Consider the following 17924-nt stretch of genomic DNA (forward strand, 5'->3'; position numbering starts at 1 on the left):
CTATGAAAAACCAGTGTGAAGTTCCTCAAAAATTAAAAATGGAACTTCCATTTACCCTGTGATCCCACTCCTAGAATGTATCCTAAAACCCAGAAATACCAATCAGAAAGAATATATGCACCCCTATATTCGTAGCATTGTTATTTACGATAGCTAAGATCTGGAAACAGCCCCAGTGCCCATCAGAAGGTGAATGGATTAAAAAACTGTGGTATATTTATACAATGGAAAACTATGCAGCTGTAAAAAAGAAGGATCTCTTACCCTTTGAGACAGCATGGAGGGATCTGTAGAGTATTATGCTGAACAAAATAAGCTAGTCAGAGAAAGACAAGTATCAGATGATCTAACTTATATGTGGCAATCTAATGAACAAAATAAACTGATGAACAAAAAAGGTCCAGAGACATGGAAGTATGCAACAGACATATTTCAGAGGGAGGTAATAGGGGAGAGATTAATCAATGAACTTTTATGTTTACTAGAGGCCCAGTACATGAAATTCATGCAACTTGGGGGAGTCCCTCAGCCCGGATTGCGAGAGGGCACAGGCCAGGCCAAGGGACCCCACCGGTGCACGATCCGATCGGAGCCGGGGAGGGATGCGGGAAGTTGGCCAGCCAGGGAGGGACCACAGGAGGGCTCCAGGGCGTGTCTGACCCATTTCGCTCAGTCCCGATCAGCTGGACCCCAGCAGCAAGCTAACCTACCACCCCCTGGTGGTCAGTGGACATCATAGCGAGCAGTTGAGTGGCCTTAGCATATCATTAGCATATTATGCTTTGATTGCTTCAATGGCCGACCGGACAACTGGACAGTTAGCATATTAGGCTTTTATTATATAGTATAATGCATAGCCCATGAACAGACAATAGTGTGGGGAAGACCTGGGGAGGGGGCAGGAGTGGGGTGAAAGGGATCAATAAGGGGGTAGAAGGGGGACATCTGTGATAGTTTCAACAATTAAGTAAAAAAAGAAAGAAAAGATAAAGGGCTGGAATTTAAGAGAGATGCATAAGAGAGAGGACAGAAGATGCAAAATCTTGTACAGGCTAGAAGATCAGATAAATTAACCCAGATAATGAATGTGCTGCCTGTTGTAATCTGGTCATAGCTTGGGCTGAATGCTAAGCTTATTACATCAGAGTTTCATAAATTTCTTGAGAGAGGACATTGGGAGAAAGATTTCCACAAAATAATGGGTTTATATATGGAGGCACAGTATTTAGATTGTTGCTGTTCCTGTGTTAATGCATAGTACATATATTTCTAATGTCTAATTTTTCCAGGTTTGTTTGTTTGTGATCCTGAAATATCCTAGTACAGGCCTTTAGTAGAAAGAGAAGTCATCTAGTTAGAATTGATTTGTTGTCATTTTCCAAATTTAACTTGGGCATAGTAACTATAATCCAATATACAATATGTGAGAGAAATAACAAATTAGTAGGTGATTTCAAAGAGAAAACAAAAGAGGACTTTTGACTGCAATGTTAAAAAAGGACTTCATTCATTCATTCAATTAATAGGTGGTATTTGAGTGACTGTATTTCAAGTCCTGGACCTCATAGAGTTTTTGTTCTGGTTGGGGATATATATATATATATATATATCTCCAATAAATTACATAAATAACTGCAAAATCACATCTATAATAATAGTTAATGAGGTAATTGATGTATGTTTGACATATAACCTAGAACCTACTAAGCAAATGTTTAATAAATATCAGCTATTCCAGTGATTAGTTTTTAATCTAAAAATGGTGTAACAAAAGGTGTTTGAGCAAGGAAATGAAAATTATTGAAGATGTTTTCTGATGCTTAATCTGGAATTAATTTGAACTTGAAACAGAAAGTGACAAAAATTGAAGACTCTGTTCCCTCTCAAATCTATTCTACAAATTTTATAAATGAGGGCATCTATAATGGGAAGGAAGAGGTAGGATCATATATTTGATATGAATGGAGCTAGAATTGACCTAGAGTAACTAATTTGAAAAAGGACAAAGGAATGCAGAGATTTGGAGCATGGGTAACCATAGATGGTGGTGATATTCAAAGAACTTGGGGACATAGCACTAGGAGCAGGTTCATGAGGTGGATAATGAAGTACATTTGGATTTACTGAGGTTGAGATGCTGATTTTCAGGTGGAGACTTTCAGAGAGGCGATGGGATAAATATTTATATTTGGAAGTCACTTGCATAAAGTTATAGCTACAACTGTTGGAATATATGAAATTACCTTTGAAGAAGGACAATAAAAAATTAGCTGGTTCCCACCTGGCTGATGTGGCTCAGTGGTTGAGCTCAACCTATGAACCACAAGGTCACCATTAGATTCCTGGTCAGGGCACATGCACGAGCTGTGGGCTTGACCCCTGGTGGGGAGCATGCAGGAGGCAGCTGATCAAGGATTCTCTCTCATCATTGATGTTTCTCTCTCTCCCTATCCCTTCCTCTCTGAAATCAATAAAAAATATATTTTCAAAAATTAGGGATTCCCTAAATTTGGGGTTGACAGGAAAAAAAGTCTACGAAAGAGAAGGGGAGCGAGTAAGGCAAAAGAATCATGAATGTGCAGGGTTAATTCAGCCCTAGAGGTTAGGAATTCTAGAGGATAGCAGTTTTAAATTCCTGGGAAAGCTCAAAGAAAATGGCAGCTGACAAAGGCTGTTGGATTTGGCCATAGGAGATCATTGATGACCATCACAAGGACAATTTTATTTTATTTATTTATTTTTTAAATATTTTTTATTGATTTTTTTACAGAGAGGAAGGGAGAGGGATAGAGAGTTAGAAACATCAATGAGAGAGAAACATCCATCAGCTGCCTCCTGCACATCTCCCACTGGGGATGTGCCTGCAACCAAGGTACATGCCCTTGACCGGAATCGAACCTGGGACCTTTCAGTCCGCAGGCCGACGCTCTATCCACTGAGCCAAACCGGTTAGGGCACAAGGACAATTTTAGAAATCTTGTGTGTGGGTGGCCAGATTATAACACTTTGAGGAATAGCCACGAATTGAAGACAGAGAGCATGGATTACTCTGAAGAAAAGTTGGGTGGCAAAATTGAAGAGCCTGGTAATAAAATCATTTAGGCTGAGGGAATAGCAATGATGAAGAAAAGTTTTCTTAGAATGCAGGAGAGTTGAGCTAGAATCTACATTTGATGGTGTTCTATGCTTTGGCTTTTTTATTTGGCTAAATTAAATAATCTGGAATCAAATGAAATTGAACCAGTTGCAGTCTTAAAATGCACCAAACCCAATGCTATTCCAATTTGTTGTAGAAAAGTGATGTAATTACATTTGTAAATGATCAAAACTGGCTGTAAAATGGCTAGGCCTCTAGTAGTGGTCCATCCTACTTGCTAGTGATGGTAGACCCTGCCAGACAAATAATGCTTATGCTGGGCTCCTGGTAGTGGTAGTGAACAGTATAATAACAAATTTTAATGTTACACTGGCATCCTAAAATGTAATCTGATATCACTATAAATGGACCCACAGCTATTTGCATTTCCAATTTTGATTTAATGACATGATAATTATTGATTCCCATTTCTACTTGGAGCTTGAAGAATGTGTATTACATATGAGTGAATGTATCTGTGTATTTGTGTGTGTCATAATTACTAGTTATTGAATGCTACTAGTTTGAAGGCACAATAAAATGGATTAGACATATCTATAATCATCATTCCTGCTCTACATGATAGAGAATATTATTCTACATTTATAAATGAAGAAACTGGAATTTCAGAAGTTAAGTATTTTATTCAAGGTCACACAGCTAGTGGGGAATTATAGATGAGATGAAAACCCAGCTCTGCCTTTCACACTCTTTCCTCTTTTTTGGATGTATAAAGAGGGAACAAACATAGGAATATGGTACACTTTATAAGGGATAGGAGAAAGCTATAACTGGAGATTGTGTTCTGAATTGTATTGAATTCATTAAGTGACCTAGTTTTTCTTCATCTGTAATGGAACTTGTGGAAAGTGGGAGTTGGAAGGGATCTTAGAAATCTTCATTTCTGGAAACTAAGGCAGAGATTTGTTTACCATCACCCAGACTATTCATGAGCTGGGACCACAAAGGATCTTCTGCCTTCAAGTTCTTAGTCTACTTTCCTAGATCTAGCTTAAAGTATATAAAGAAAAGTTCATTTATGGATTTTTCAGTGATCTGCTTCCATCATATAAAGACTTCTTAGCATTCTGGGCAGAATCTCCTTGTAAGTCTCAGGTGCTTGAACTTACTTGGACTTTGTTATGCTAAGACATTTTCTCAGTAGAGTTCTACCTATTATGTTTTGACTGATATTTCATTTTTCTTTTACAAGCTGAGCAACATAAGGCTATAAGATATATGGTGTAAAAGTACTTGTTAAAAAAAGGAATGATGCCATGTCAAAGGGATTTATATTGGCAGTTTAATTGGAAATATTGCAATTAGCATGAAACATTTCAATTGATATGAGTTTGATATTCCTATTAAATAAGAGAGAGAAAACCTCTACACATTATTATCAGCATCATACAAATGATGGTTAATACCTCAATTTTTAAAAAGTATATTTTTATTGATTTCAGAGAGGAAGAGAGAAAGAGATAGAACATCAATGATGAGAGGGAATCATTGATCTGCTGCCTCCTGCATATTCCCTACTGGGGATCGAGCCCACAACCCAGGCATGTACCCTGACCTGGAATCAACTGTGACCTCCTGATTCATAGGTTGATGCTCAACCACTGAGCCAGGTGGGCAGGCTGATAATGCAATTTTTTTTAATACAATGGTATTTTATTAAGGTAGCACTATTGGTGACGATCCTTTGGGTAGTCTATGTTTATCTAGAATAAAGTCTCAAAGCTTCTCTTTTTTTTCCCTTGACATTTTTTAAAAATTTTATCTCTTTATTGATTAAAGTATTGCATATGTGTCCTTATCCCCCCATTCCCCCCATTCCCCCCACTCATGCCCTCACCTCCTGTTGTCTGTGTCCATTGGTTAGGCTTATATGCATGCATACAAGTCCTTTGGTTGATCTCTCCCCCTTACCCCCACCCTCCCCTACCTTCCCTCTGAGGTTTGACAGTCTCATTGATGTTTCTCTGTCTCTGGATCTGCTTTTATTCATCAGTTTATGTTCATTATATTCCATAAATGAGTAAGATCATGTGATATTTATCTTTCTCTGACTGGCTTATTTCACTTAGCATAATGCTCTCCAGGTCCATCCATTTTGTTGCAAATGGCAAGAACTCCTACTTTTTTATTGCTGCATAGTATTCCATTGTGTAGATGTACCACTGTTTTCTAATCCACTCATCTGCTGATGGGCACTAAGGCTGTTTCCAAATCTTAGCTATGGTGAATTGTGCTGCTATGAACATAGCAGTGCATATATCCTCTCCGATTGGTGTTTTTAGTTTCTTGGGATATATTCCTAGAAGTGGGATCACTGGGTCAAATGGGAGTTCCATTTTTAATTTTTTGAGGAAACTCCATACTGTTCTCCACAGTAGCTGCACCAGTCTGCATTCCCACCAGCAGTGCACGAGGGTTCCTTTTTCTCTGCATCCTCGCCAGCACTTGTCATTTGTTGATTTGTTGATGATAGCCATTCTGACAGGTATGAGATGATATCTCATTGTTTTTGTGAATTGCATCTCTGGGATGATTAGTGACTTTGAGCATGTTTTCATATGTCTCTTGGCCTTCCTTCTGTCTTCTTTTGAAAAGTATCTATTTAGGTCCATTGCCCACTTTTTGATTGGGTTGTTTATCTTCCTTTTGTTAAGTTGTATGAGTTCCCTATATATGTTGGAGATTAAACTCTTATCAGTGATAACATTGGCAAATATGTTCTCCCATGCACTGGGCTTTCTTGTTGTTTTGTTGATGGTTTCTTTTGCTGTGAAAAAGCTTTTTATTTTGATGTAGTCCCATTTGTTTATTTTCTCTTTAGTTTCCATTGCCCTAGGAGCAGTATCAGTGAAGAAATTCCTTCGGCATATGTCTGAGATTTTGCTGCCTGTGGATTCCTCTAGTATTTTTATGGTTTCCCATCTTATGTTTAAGGCTTTTTCCATTTTGGGTTTATTTTTGTGTATGGTGTAAGTTGGTGGTCTAGTTTCATTTTTTTTGCATATATCTGTCCAATTTTCTCAACACCATTTATTGAAGAGACTGTCTTGACTCCATTGTATGTTCATGCCTCCTTTGTCAAATATTAATTGAGCATAGTGGCTTGGGTCGATTTCTGGGTTCTCTCTTCTATTCCATTGATCTATATGTCTGTTCTTGTGCCAGTACCAGGCTGTTTTGAGAACAGTGGCTTTGTAATACAGCTTGATATCTGGTATCTACTTTGTTCTTCTTTCTCAGGATTGCTGCAGCTATTCAGGGTCTTTTTTTATTCCAGATGAATTTTTGGAAAGTTTGTTCTCAGTCTGTGAAATATGCTGTTGGTATTTTAATGGGGAGTGCATTGAATCTATAGATTGCTTTAGGTAGTATGGACATTTTGATGATGTTGATTCTACCAATTCATGAACACGGTATGTTCTTCCATCTGTTTATGTCTTCCTCTATCTCTTTTTTCAGTGTCCTGTAGTTTTCTGCATATAGGTCTTTTACCTCCTTAGTTAAGTTTATTCCTAGGTATCTTAATTTTTTTGGTGTGATGGTAAATGGGATTGGTTTTTTAGTCTCTCTTTCTGTAAGTTCATTATTGGTGTATAGAAATGCCATAGATTTCTTGGCATTAATTTTGTATCCTGCTACATTGCCAAATTCATTTATTAAGTCTAATAGTTTTTTGATGGAGTCTTTAGTGTTTTCTATGTACAGTATCATGTCATATGCTAATAAGGACAGTTTTACTTCTTTTCCAATTTGGATGCCTTTTATTTCTTCTTATTGTCTGGTTTCAATGGCTAGTACTTCCAGTACTATGTCGAACAGAAGTGGTGAGAGTGAGCATCCCTGTCTTGTTCCTGTTCTTAGGGGAAATGGTTTCAGTTTTTGCCCTTTCAGTATGATGTTGGCTGTGGGTTTGTCATATATGGCTTTTATTATGTTGAGGCATGATCCTTCTATTCCCACCATGCTGAGAGTTTTTATCAAGAAAGGGTGTTGGATTTTGTCAAATGCCTTTTCTGCATCAATTGATATGACTATGTGGTTTTTTTCTCTCAATTTGTTTATGTGATGTATCACATTTATTGATTTGTGGATATTGTACCATCCTTGCATTCTTGGGATAAATCCTACTTGGTCATGGTGTATGATCTTTCTGATGTACTGCTAGATCAGATTTGCTAGGATTTTGTTGAGGATTTTGGCATCTATATTCATGAGGGATATTGGCCTGTAATTCTCTTTCATTGTGTTGTCTTTATCTGCTTTTTATATTAGGGTGATGCTGGCTTCATAGAATGAGCTTGGAAGTGTTCCTTCCTCTGGAATTTTTTGGAATAGTCTGAGGAGGATAGGTTTTAGTTTTTCCATGAATCTTTGATAAAACTCTCTTGTGAAACCATCTGGCCCTGGGCTTTTGTTTGCTGGAAGCTTTCTGATGACTGCTTCAATTTCTTCCATAGTTATTGGCCTATTGAGATTTTTAGAATCTTCCTGATTGAGTTTTGGAAGGTTGTATTTTTCTAGAAATATGTCCATTTCCTCCAGGTTGTCTAGTTTGTTAGAATAGAGTTGTTCATTATATTTTTTAACAATACTTTGTATTTCTGTTGTTATTGCGCCTCTTTAATTTCTGATTTTGTTTATTTGGGTCCTCTCTCTTTGCTTCTTGGTGAGCCTGGCTAGAGGTCCATCAATCTTGTTTATCCTTTCAAAGAAACTGCTCTTGGTTTCATTGATTTTTTGTATTGTTTTTTTTTTTTTTTGGTCTCTATGTCATTTATTTCTGCTCTGATCTTTATTATCTCCTTCCTTCTGCTCACTCTGGGCTTTTCTTGTTGCTCTCTTTCTAATTCCTTGAGTTGTAGAGTTAGATGATTTATTACCATTTTTCTTGTTCTTTGCTGATTTTTTTGTCTAGAGGATTTATCCAGTGATGTCAGTGGTGTATTAAGGTCCCCTACTATGATAGTATTGTTGTTGATGTCTCCCTTGATATCTTCCAGGAGTTTTTTTTTTATGTATGTGGGTGCTCCTGCATTGGGTGCATATATGTTTATCAGGGTTATATCCTCGTGTTGTATCAATCCCTTTAGTATTATGAAGTGGCCTTCCTTATCTCTTGTTATGGCCTTCACTTTGAGGTCTATTTTGTCAGATATGAGTATTGATACCCCAGTTTTTTTTCATTTCCATTTGCTTGAAAGATATTTTTGCATCCCTGCACTTTCAGTCTGTGTTAGTCCCTTGCTCTGAGGTGGTCTCTTGTAGACAGCATATATATGGGTCTTGTTTTTTTATCCATTCACTCACTTGATGTCTTTTGATTGGAGCATTTATTCCATTTACATTTAAATTTATTATTGAAAGGTACTTGTTTGTAGTCATTTTTATTTTTTTGTGCCTGTGTTCTTTCTTACCTTTTTATTTCTTCTTTTTACACCAGTCCCTTTAGCATTTCTTGCATTGTTGGCTGGGTAGTGATAAACTCCGTTAGCATTTTTTTTTTATCTGTGAAGCTCCTTATTTCCCCTTCAATTTTGAATGATAGCTTTGCTGGATAGAGTATTCTTGGATTCAGTCCCTTGCTTTGCATCACTTTGTAAATTTCCTTCCATTCTTTTCTGGCCTGATGTGTTTCTGTTGAGAAATCATTTGATAATCTAATGGGAGATCCCTTGTATGTAACTTTCTGTCTCTCTTGCAGCCTTTAAGACTCTTTCTTTGTCCTGAACATTTGCCATCATAATTATGATGTGTCTTGGTGTGCATCTTTTCGGGTTCATCTTGTTTGGGACTCTCTGTGATTGTGTGACTTTTTTCTTCCCCACATCAGGGAAGTTTTCTGACATTATTTCTTCAAATAGGTTTTCTAACCCTTGTTCCTCTTCCTGTTGTTCTGGCACCCCTATTATTCGTATGTTGCTTCTTTTCATGTTGTCCCATAACTCCTTAAGGCTCTCCTCCTGTCTTTTAATTTTTTTCTACAATTGCAGTTCAGTTTGGGTGTGTTTTGATTCCGTGTCTTCTAATTCGCTAATTTGGTCCTCTGCTTCTCCTAGTCTACTGTTAAAACTTTCCATGGAATTTTTTTATTGCAGCTATATCACTCTTCATTTCTTCTTGATTCTTACATATGTTATTGATTTTTTTCATCCATTTCTTCTTAATTCTTACATAAGTTGTTGATTTTTTTATCCATCCGGTTTATATACTGTATGACCCTTATTCTGAATTCTTTTTCTGACATATGGCATGCCTCTGTTTCACTTAGCTGCTTTTCTGGTGATTTTTCCTTTTCTTTCCTTTGGGGGTTTCTTTGCCTATCCATTTTTGGTCTTACTGACTGATTTGGATGTCGAGTCATGCAGGGGCTGCTCCTTGGGTGACAGTGGCTCCTCGGGCTGCGGTTGCTCCTCGGGTGGTCACGGAAGCCGCTCCTCTGGTGGGTGCTGTTTGCAGCAGTGGTGTCTCATCTGGCTGGTGGAGGAGGCTTCTCACACAGCTGCTGTTCCTTGGATGGGGGTTGGCTGATCACGAGGCTGCTGTTCTTCATATGGTGGCGGGCTGCTCATGGCTGCTGCTCATTGGACAGGGGCGGATTGCTCTTGTGGCTGCTGTTCCTTGGATCAGAGCTGGCTGCATGCTGCTGCTGTTCCACAGATGGCGTGTGCTGTTCGTGAGGCTGCCGCTTCTTGGACAGGGGCAGGTTGCTTGCAGGGCTGCTGCTCCTCGTATGGGTGTGGGTTGCTCGTGCAGCTGTTGCTCCTTGGACAGGGGACAGGCTGCTTACGTGGCTGCTGCTCCTCTGTGGGAGTGAGCTGCATGTGCGGCTGCTGCTCCTCAGATGGGGGCAGGCCGCTCACCCAAATGCTGCTCGTTGGATAGGTGCAGGCTGCATGTGGCTGCTGCTCCTCGGACCAGTGAGGGCTGCACAGGGTTGCCACTCCTCTGACATAGGCGGTTTGCTCGTGTGGCTGCTGCTCCTCAGACCAGGGAGGGCTGCTTGGGCAGCTGTTGCTCCTCGGGCGGGAGTGAGCTGCACATGCACCTGATGCTCCTCGCACAGGGCAGGCCACTCACCCAACTGATGCTTGTTGGACAGGTGAAGGCTGTGTGTGGCTGCTGCTCCTCAGACCGGTGTGGGCTGCTCGGGCAGCTGCTGCTCCTTGAATTGGGGCAGGCTGCTGGCGGCGCTGCTGTTCCTCATACAGGGGCATGCTGCTCACACAGCTGCTGCTCTTTGGGCAGGAGTGAGCTGCATGTGTGGCTGCTGCTCCTCAGATGGGGGAGGGCTGCTCACCCAGCTGCTGCTTGTCTAACAGGTGCAGGCTGCGTGTGGCTGTTGCTCCTCGGACCAGTGTAGGCTGCACAGGGCTGCTGTTCCTCAGACATGGGCGGTCTGCTCATGTGGCTGCTGCTCCTCGGTCCAAGGCAGGCTGCTTGGGCGGCTGCTGCTCCTCAAATGGGGGCAGGCTGCTTGTGGCACTGCTGTTCCTCATACAGGGGTGGGCTGCTCACACAGCTGCTGCTCCTCGGACAGGTGCAGGGTGCGGGCTGCGTGCAGCTGCTTTGCTTCGGATGGGGTTGGGCTGCACGGGGCTGCTGCTCCTCAATCGTCAGTGGGCTGCTCATGCGGCTGCTGCTCCTTGGATGGGGTGGGCTGCTTGTGTGGTTGCTGCTCCTAGGATGGGGAAGCGGGCCATTTACACAGCTGCTGCTCCTTGGACAGGGGAAGGCCATATGTGGCTGCTGCTCTTAGGCCTGGGGCGGGCTGCTCATGGGGCTGCTGCTTGCGTGGTTGCGGTGCCCTGGGCTAAAGCGTTGGGCCGGTCAGAGGGGAACATGCTTCAGAACTCATAGGGGCCTGCACTCATGGTAGCTGGAGACTCGTGGGACCACAGCCGAGGTAGCAGGTCCCTGGAAAGGATGGCTGTAGAGTCCCAGGTGTTATCTGAGGGCACCCTGGGTGGAGGTAAGGCTGGGCTCACAGTTACAGCAGCTCTCCCCTTCAAAAAGGCTAGGCCTCTGAGGATGAGCTGGCCTCCCGGTACTGTTTGCAATGGTAGCAGAGGGTGCCTAATTAGGAAAGCCTGGTTAGCCTGCCCCCGAAGGTCTTGTGGGATCTGACTGTGCCTCACTCACACATACACACACACACACACACACACACACACACACCCCACATGACCACACACTCCTCTTTTGCTCCCTCACTTACTCACACTCCATCCCTCACTGCTGCCTTCTTCCTGCCTCTGTAGTTGGGTCTGGGGTGTTATTGACCTGTTCATGGATGGAGTTGCCTCTCCAGGTGTCTGGCTGTGTGGTTTGCTCTCTAGCACCTGGCCAGACAGGATAAAGTTCACCTCGACAAGACACCACACAAAGGGAACAAAGCATGAATATATTCACGACACCAGTGACCTCACTACAAGTAACCACCTGAGAAAAGAGAATTAGGAGAAAAGAGAGTGCAAATGATATCAAAGAGAGAAGAAAAGATAAAAGAGAAAAGAAAAAGGAAGAAAAAGGAATATATATATATATATATATATATATATATATATGGAAAACACCACAGAACCAATAGATAAACCAAAAAAATGCAAACACCAAACATCCAGCAAAGAGGGTGGGGGCAGAATCTGTAGAGGCTGAGCTTATATACAGAAAGTAAGGTTAAGAGTTGGATGAATATGGGGAGGACCTCAGTTCACTATAGAGGAAGTAGAAAGGGGATGGGTGGATAAGAAGAAAGAAAATGAGAAGAAAATAATAATAATAATAATAATAAATTTACAAAAAATTGGTTTCAAAACTGATATAAAAATAAAAAATAGCAAATAAAAAAATAAAATAGAGTGATGGAAAAATAATGTGAAAAGAAATAGAAAATAAAGCAACAAACAAAAATGGGAAAACAAAGGAAAAAAAGAAAAAAAGAGATAACAAAATAATAATTAAAAAATAAAAATAAAAATGGCTATCTCTTCAGGACAAAATGGCTGCCTAGGTCCCGGGCTCAGGTATGACTCAGCACCAGACTCACTGCCACTTCTCCTGGACCCCCTCCTCTCCCCAGCCACTTTCCAGACTCCACAAGTCCACATCTTCTCCCTCACCTCAGCCACGGGTAAGTGTTCATATCCAAAAGGTCCTATGAACTAGGTTCAGTGAAGAAAGGCTCACGCCACAGAGAGGGGAAAGACTGCGCCTCTGTGAGCTCCTCTCCTGCCGGCACTGTGTGGTCTGGTCAGCCCTTCAGGCTGCCCCGCTCTAAGTTCAGCCTTTCGTGACTATGGACCCAGATCTAGACACCCCTGACATCCAGCAGTCCTGTGGACCTTCTTTCCACAGTCAGATGCTGTGCCTGTCCCCAGGGACACATCTTGGTGCTGTGCGGATCCCCTCTGACCCTCTGGGCTCAAGGTCTGTCAGACTCTCCTGCCCAGATCCTTGATTTTACCTTTCTCCAGGTATCCTCTGCCCTTCCTGGCTGCAAACTGTCTCAGCAGCTGAGTCTCCTTCACTAATTTGGGTTGGATGTTATTCATTTCAGCTGCTCATTCTATTTGTTCCAGGACAAGGCTCAGAACACATCCATCTATTCCGCTGCCATTTTGTCTCTCCTCTCAAAGCTTCTCAAAGAAGTTTCAGTTTCTTTCAAAAACTGTCATTGGTCTGTTATTATAAAGCACTATTGCTCCTTTCATTGTGGCTACACTTTAGAAATAGATGCTGCAGAGATAAAACACCACCTGGGATATTTCTCCCTTAAAGCAGGACAGTAATTGTTAAGAGGCTTGGTGCTTTTGTGGGTTTATTTTAAACATTCCTAAAAAAGTAGGATTTGTAATTTTCCTTCAGATTACAAGCTGACATTTAAAAAAAAAGTAGCAGGGAATGTAGCACTTCTGCGTGATGGCAGCTGATAATTACCATAGTGTGAGTGGGGCTAGATATAACCCAGGCATTTTAAGAAACATGGCTGATTACAGAGCTTTAAGAGTAACTCAATTCGGGAATTTTGCTTTGTTAGTCAAATTGAACTGTCTTACTTAACCAATTTCATCACACTTCTTTCTTTTATTTTTCAACCAAAAGCCTTCTCATCGTCAATTGCAAGGCTGTTCTCAGGAAGAATGACATACAAAACTGAAAAGTGAAATATAGAAAATCTTCTAAGAGTATCAGTATGAAACGGATTCTCATCATGTGTAACACCTATGGGAAGGCACACTGTGTGATAGCATTTTTTTCATCGTGTAAGAGGGTTACACTTTTTTTTCCCCCTGAAAAAGTAAAGAAATAATTTTGTGGCTAATGTCAGGATAAACAAATGTCACACTGTCTGAGCTTGGTAGTATGTACACCCAGGGAACTTAGAGAGAACTGTTAATCCAACTATGTGAGAAGTGAGAGAAGATAGTGCCTTATAAGGAAATGGGAAGTTTTCAAACATATTTTTAAATACAGTTAGTAGACAATCATCATTTTCCTTTTTAAATTAATTGTACACCTTCGAGTTGCTCAGTTTTGATTACTGGCACACACACAAAAAATGTGTGTGGTCTGATAGTAGAAGATTCAAATTCACAAGAATGCAGAATGTAGTAACTGCTATTGCAATGAAAACTATTGCTCAGTCATATTTCATATAATTCATGAGTTATAATTTGTCTACATAAATACCCATTTCTAAGAGTTTAGCCCAATAAATGCCCCAAACCTCTCCTTCTGAAAATGGGGGCTGAAAATACTTGCAATTAGGGAAAGATGCAGGTTATTTAAAGTCCAAGGCCCTCTTAAAGAAAAGTACATAATTATGAATATAAAATTAGATCAATGACCTTGCAAAGAGCCTTAAGGGGTGCTGAAGTTGAACTTCATTAGTTTCATGGTAAATCCATCTCTACTTGAGAAATAGTCTAGTTTATACAAGACTGAAGTGGAAACATATTTACATCTGATGAACCAGTGTTCCTTCAGAGATCACCATGGTATTCAACGTAGTTACCTTTGCCTTTACTGGTCACTTTCCTCCAATTCCAATCCTTCATGCTGCCATGTCTGTCTTCATTAATTTTTACCCTATCTCCTACCAAACACATACAGAGATATGATTCCACTTTGTACCTCTATCACTGCTTCTTCAAGCTTACCTTATATTGTCTAATATTATCACAGCATTAAATTAGTGTTTTGGGCTGAATTGTCCCCCTGCCCCCCCCCCCTCGCAAATTCATTGTTGAACCCTTAACCCCCAAAATTTCAGAATGTGACTGTATTTGGACATAAGACTTTTAAAGGGATGATTAAGTTTAAATGAGGCTTTTAGGTGAACCCTAATCCAGTTTGGGTGGTGAACTTATAAGAGGAAATTTGGTTGCATAAAAGAGACACCAGGAATACACATGCATAGAGGGTTGACCATGTGAGAAGGCAATAAGAGGGTGGTCATCTGCAAGTCAAAAACAGAGGCCTCACAGGAAACCACCTTGTCAACACTTTGATCTTGGACTTCCAGCCTCTAGAATTCTAAGAAAATAAACTTCGGTTGTTTAAGGCACCTGGTCTGTGGTATTTTGTTACGGCAGTCCTAGTAAACTAAAACAGTTAACTAGAATTTATCAAATAAACCAGGGAGCGGGCCTAAGCCATCAGTTGAACATCCCCAAGGGCTCCTGGACTGCAAGAGGACATAGGCCAGGCTGAGGGAACCCTCTGAGTGCATGAATTTTGTGCACTGGGCCTCTAGCCTTATCTAATAAAAGAGAAACATGCAAATTGACCGTACCTTCGCTACACCCACAAGCCACACCCACCAGCCAAATCAGAGGGACTATATGCAAATTAACCCAACCAAGATGGTGGCCGGCAGCCACAGAGCTGGAGCAAGCAGGAGGCTTGGTTGCCCCGGCGACGGAGGAAGCCAAGATTTCCCCCCTGCCCTGGCAGGCTGTGGCCTCTGCTCAAGGCAACAAAGTTCCAATTATAGAAGATAAATAAATTCCAGATACCTGCTTCCAGACAGCCTCCACTGGGAACTTGGGTGGCTGGGGTGAGGGTCCATGCTGGGGGCTTGGCCAGCCTGCAAATAGCCATCAGCCATTCACCCAGGCTGGCCAGGCACCCCAGCGGGGACCCTCACCCTGAAGGGGCTGTGGCCAGCCTGCAAACAGCCATCAGCCACTCACCCAGGCTGGCCAGGCACCCCAGCGGGAACCCCACCCTGATCCGGGACACCCTTCAAGGCAAACCAGCCAGCCCCCACCCATGCACCAGGCCTCTATCCTACATAATAAAAGGGTAATATGCAAATTGACCCTAACAGCAGAACGGCTGGGAATAACTGGTCACTATGACACACACTGACCACCAGGAACTGCTGCCTGGTGGTCAGTGTGCTCCCACAGGGGAGCTCTGCTCAGCCACAAGCCAGGCTGATGGCTGCCACTACAGCAGTGGTTATGGGAGCCTCTCCTGCCTCCTCAGCAGCGCTAACGATGTCCGACTGCAGCTTAGGCCTGCTCCCCGCTGGCAAGTGGACATCCCCCGAGTGCTCCAGGGCTGCCAGAGGGATGTCTGACTGCCAGCTTAGGCCCAATCCCCCCAGGAGCGGGCCTAAGCCGGCAGGTGGACATCCCCCGAGGGGTCCCAAACTGCGAGAGGGCACAGGCTGGGCTGAGGGACCCTCTCGAGTGCACAAATGCTTGTGCACCGGGCCTCTAGTATGCTTAATAACACAACAGAAGCTAACTGAGTGCCTATAGGCACATATTTCAAATATTTTGGTTGAATGAAAGAACAAGTGCTTGCATGCACACACACATGCAATCAGGATAGATTTCAAGAGGGAGTTTTGATGAAATAGCATTCTTTTTTATTTTCTTCCCTCGGACAATGCCAACTGCAAAAGAAGGTTGTAATGATAACATAAAATCCATGATTTAATAGGTCTTAATAATGACCAAATATGTACAATCATAGAGTCCTTATATGGTAGAAATATAGTGATAACATAAAATCCATGATTTTAATAGGTCTTAATAATGACTATACAATCATTGAGTCCTTATATGGTAGAAATGCAGGAAAATAAGAGGTGACCAAATTTTCCCAAACATGTCAGAGCATTGAAATCATGATAGACATTCTTTTGATGATTAAAGTAGTGCTCGCAGGTACAAAGGTTTTTACTGTTGTTTGTTTGTTTTAACATGGTCTTGTACAGTAGGCTGGCTATTTGTCACAGGCCTTATATGGTGCTGCCTGAAGTTGTAAACTTTCTTTGAGTGAAAAAACCTATATGGTCAGATCGTTCGGAAGAAATCTTAACACTACGGTGTCGGGTGAATTTCCCGCCAAAATATAAGATGGCGCGTTAAAATGCCTATATCTTTTGAAGTATGGGTTCAATTGAAATGAAATATTTGGTAATACGCAGTTACAATCGGCCCGAGTTTACACGTTTCCCGCACTCCACCGCAAATCTATATGAACCGAGTTTAAGACGGCTCCCGCGGAGTACTCGCAATTCACGCGAGCCGACTTAACTCGTTTCCCACAACCCATGAGATGGGTTGCAACCAACATCTCATGCGACATGAGATACATCTGTGTCACAAAACCAATTTATTAATTTGTGATCAGGTATAAATTACTATCCCTGTGTATATGACAATGCAGGAGAAATAATTATTATTTATGTGGGGACTTGGTGAGAGCATATTAAAAGCAAAGAAAATAGTTGTTCTTGAAGAGTTTTCTCTAGTTAGAAGTGCCTACTGATGAGTTGGTCTTCCATTTCCAGGGAAAATTTTATTTCAAATTGATAGACCATACATTTATCTATTGTGCTATTTATTTATCTTACTAGAGGCCCAGTGCACAAAAATTTGTGCACTCGGGGGGGGGCAGGGGGGTCCCCCAGCCCGGCCTGTGCCCTCTCCCAGTCTGGGACCCCTCGGGAGATAACAACCTGCTGGCTTAGGCCTGCTCCCAGGTGGCAGAGGGCACGCCCAATTCCTAGGTGCAGCCCCTGGTCAGGCTCATAGCAGGGCCGATTGGGGGGTTGGGGCACCGCCCCCTGTCACAATCAAGGCAGGGTCGATGGGGAGGTTGTGGCGCCACCCCCTGTCACGCACAAAGCAGGGCCGATCAGGGGGTTGGGGCGCTGCCCCCTGTCACTCACAGAGCAGGGCCGATCAGGGGGTTGGGGCGCTGCCCCCTGTCACTCACAGAGCAGGGCCCATCAGGGGGGTTGGGGCTCCGTACCCTGTCACACACAGAGCAGGGTCAATCAGGGGATTGGGGAGCTCCCTCCTGTCACCCACAGAGCAGGGCCCATCAGGGGGTTGAGGAGCTCCCCCCTGTCACTCACAGAGTAGGGCCGATAGGGGAGTTAGGGCACCGCCCCCTGTCACACACAGAGCAGGGCGGATCAGGGGGGTTGGGGAGCTGCACCTTGTCACACTCAGGGCAGGGCCAATGGGGAGGTTATGGCTCTACCCCGTTACACACAGAGCAAGGCCCGTGGAGGGGGGTTGGGGCGCCACCCTCTATCACCCACAGAGCAGGGCTGATCAGGGGGTTGGGGCGCCACCACTGTCACACTCAGGGCAGGGCCGATGAAGAGGTTATGGCTCTACCCTGTCACACACAGAGCAGGGCTCAATGGGGGCCGGGGGGGAGGGGGTGGGGGCCGCCCTCCACCCTGTTACACATAGGGCGCCAGGGGTAATCAGGGGGAATTGGGGGAGCTTTCCCC

Source organism: Myotis lucifugus, unplaced genomic scaffold (assembly GCF_000147115.1).
Source record: "Myotis lucifugus unplaced genomic scaffold, Myoluc2.0 scaffold_9, whole genome shotgun sequence".
Taxonomy (NCBI): domain Eukaryota; kingdom Metazoa; phylum Chordata; class Mammalia; order Chiroptera; family Vespertilionidae; genus Myotis; species Myotis lucifugus.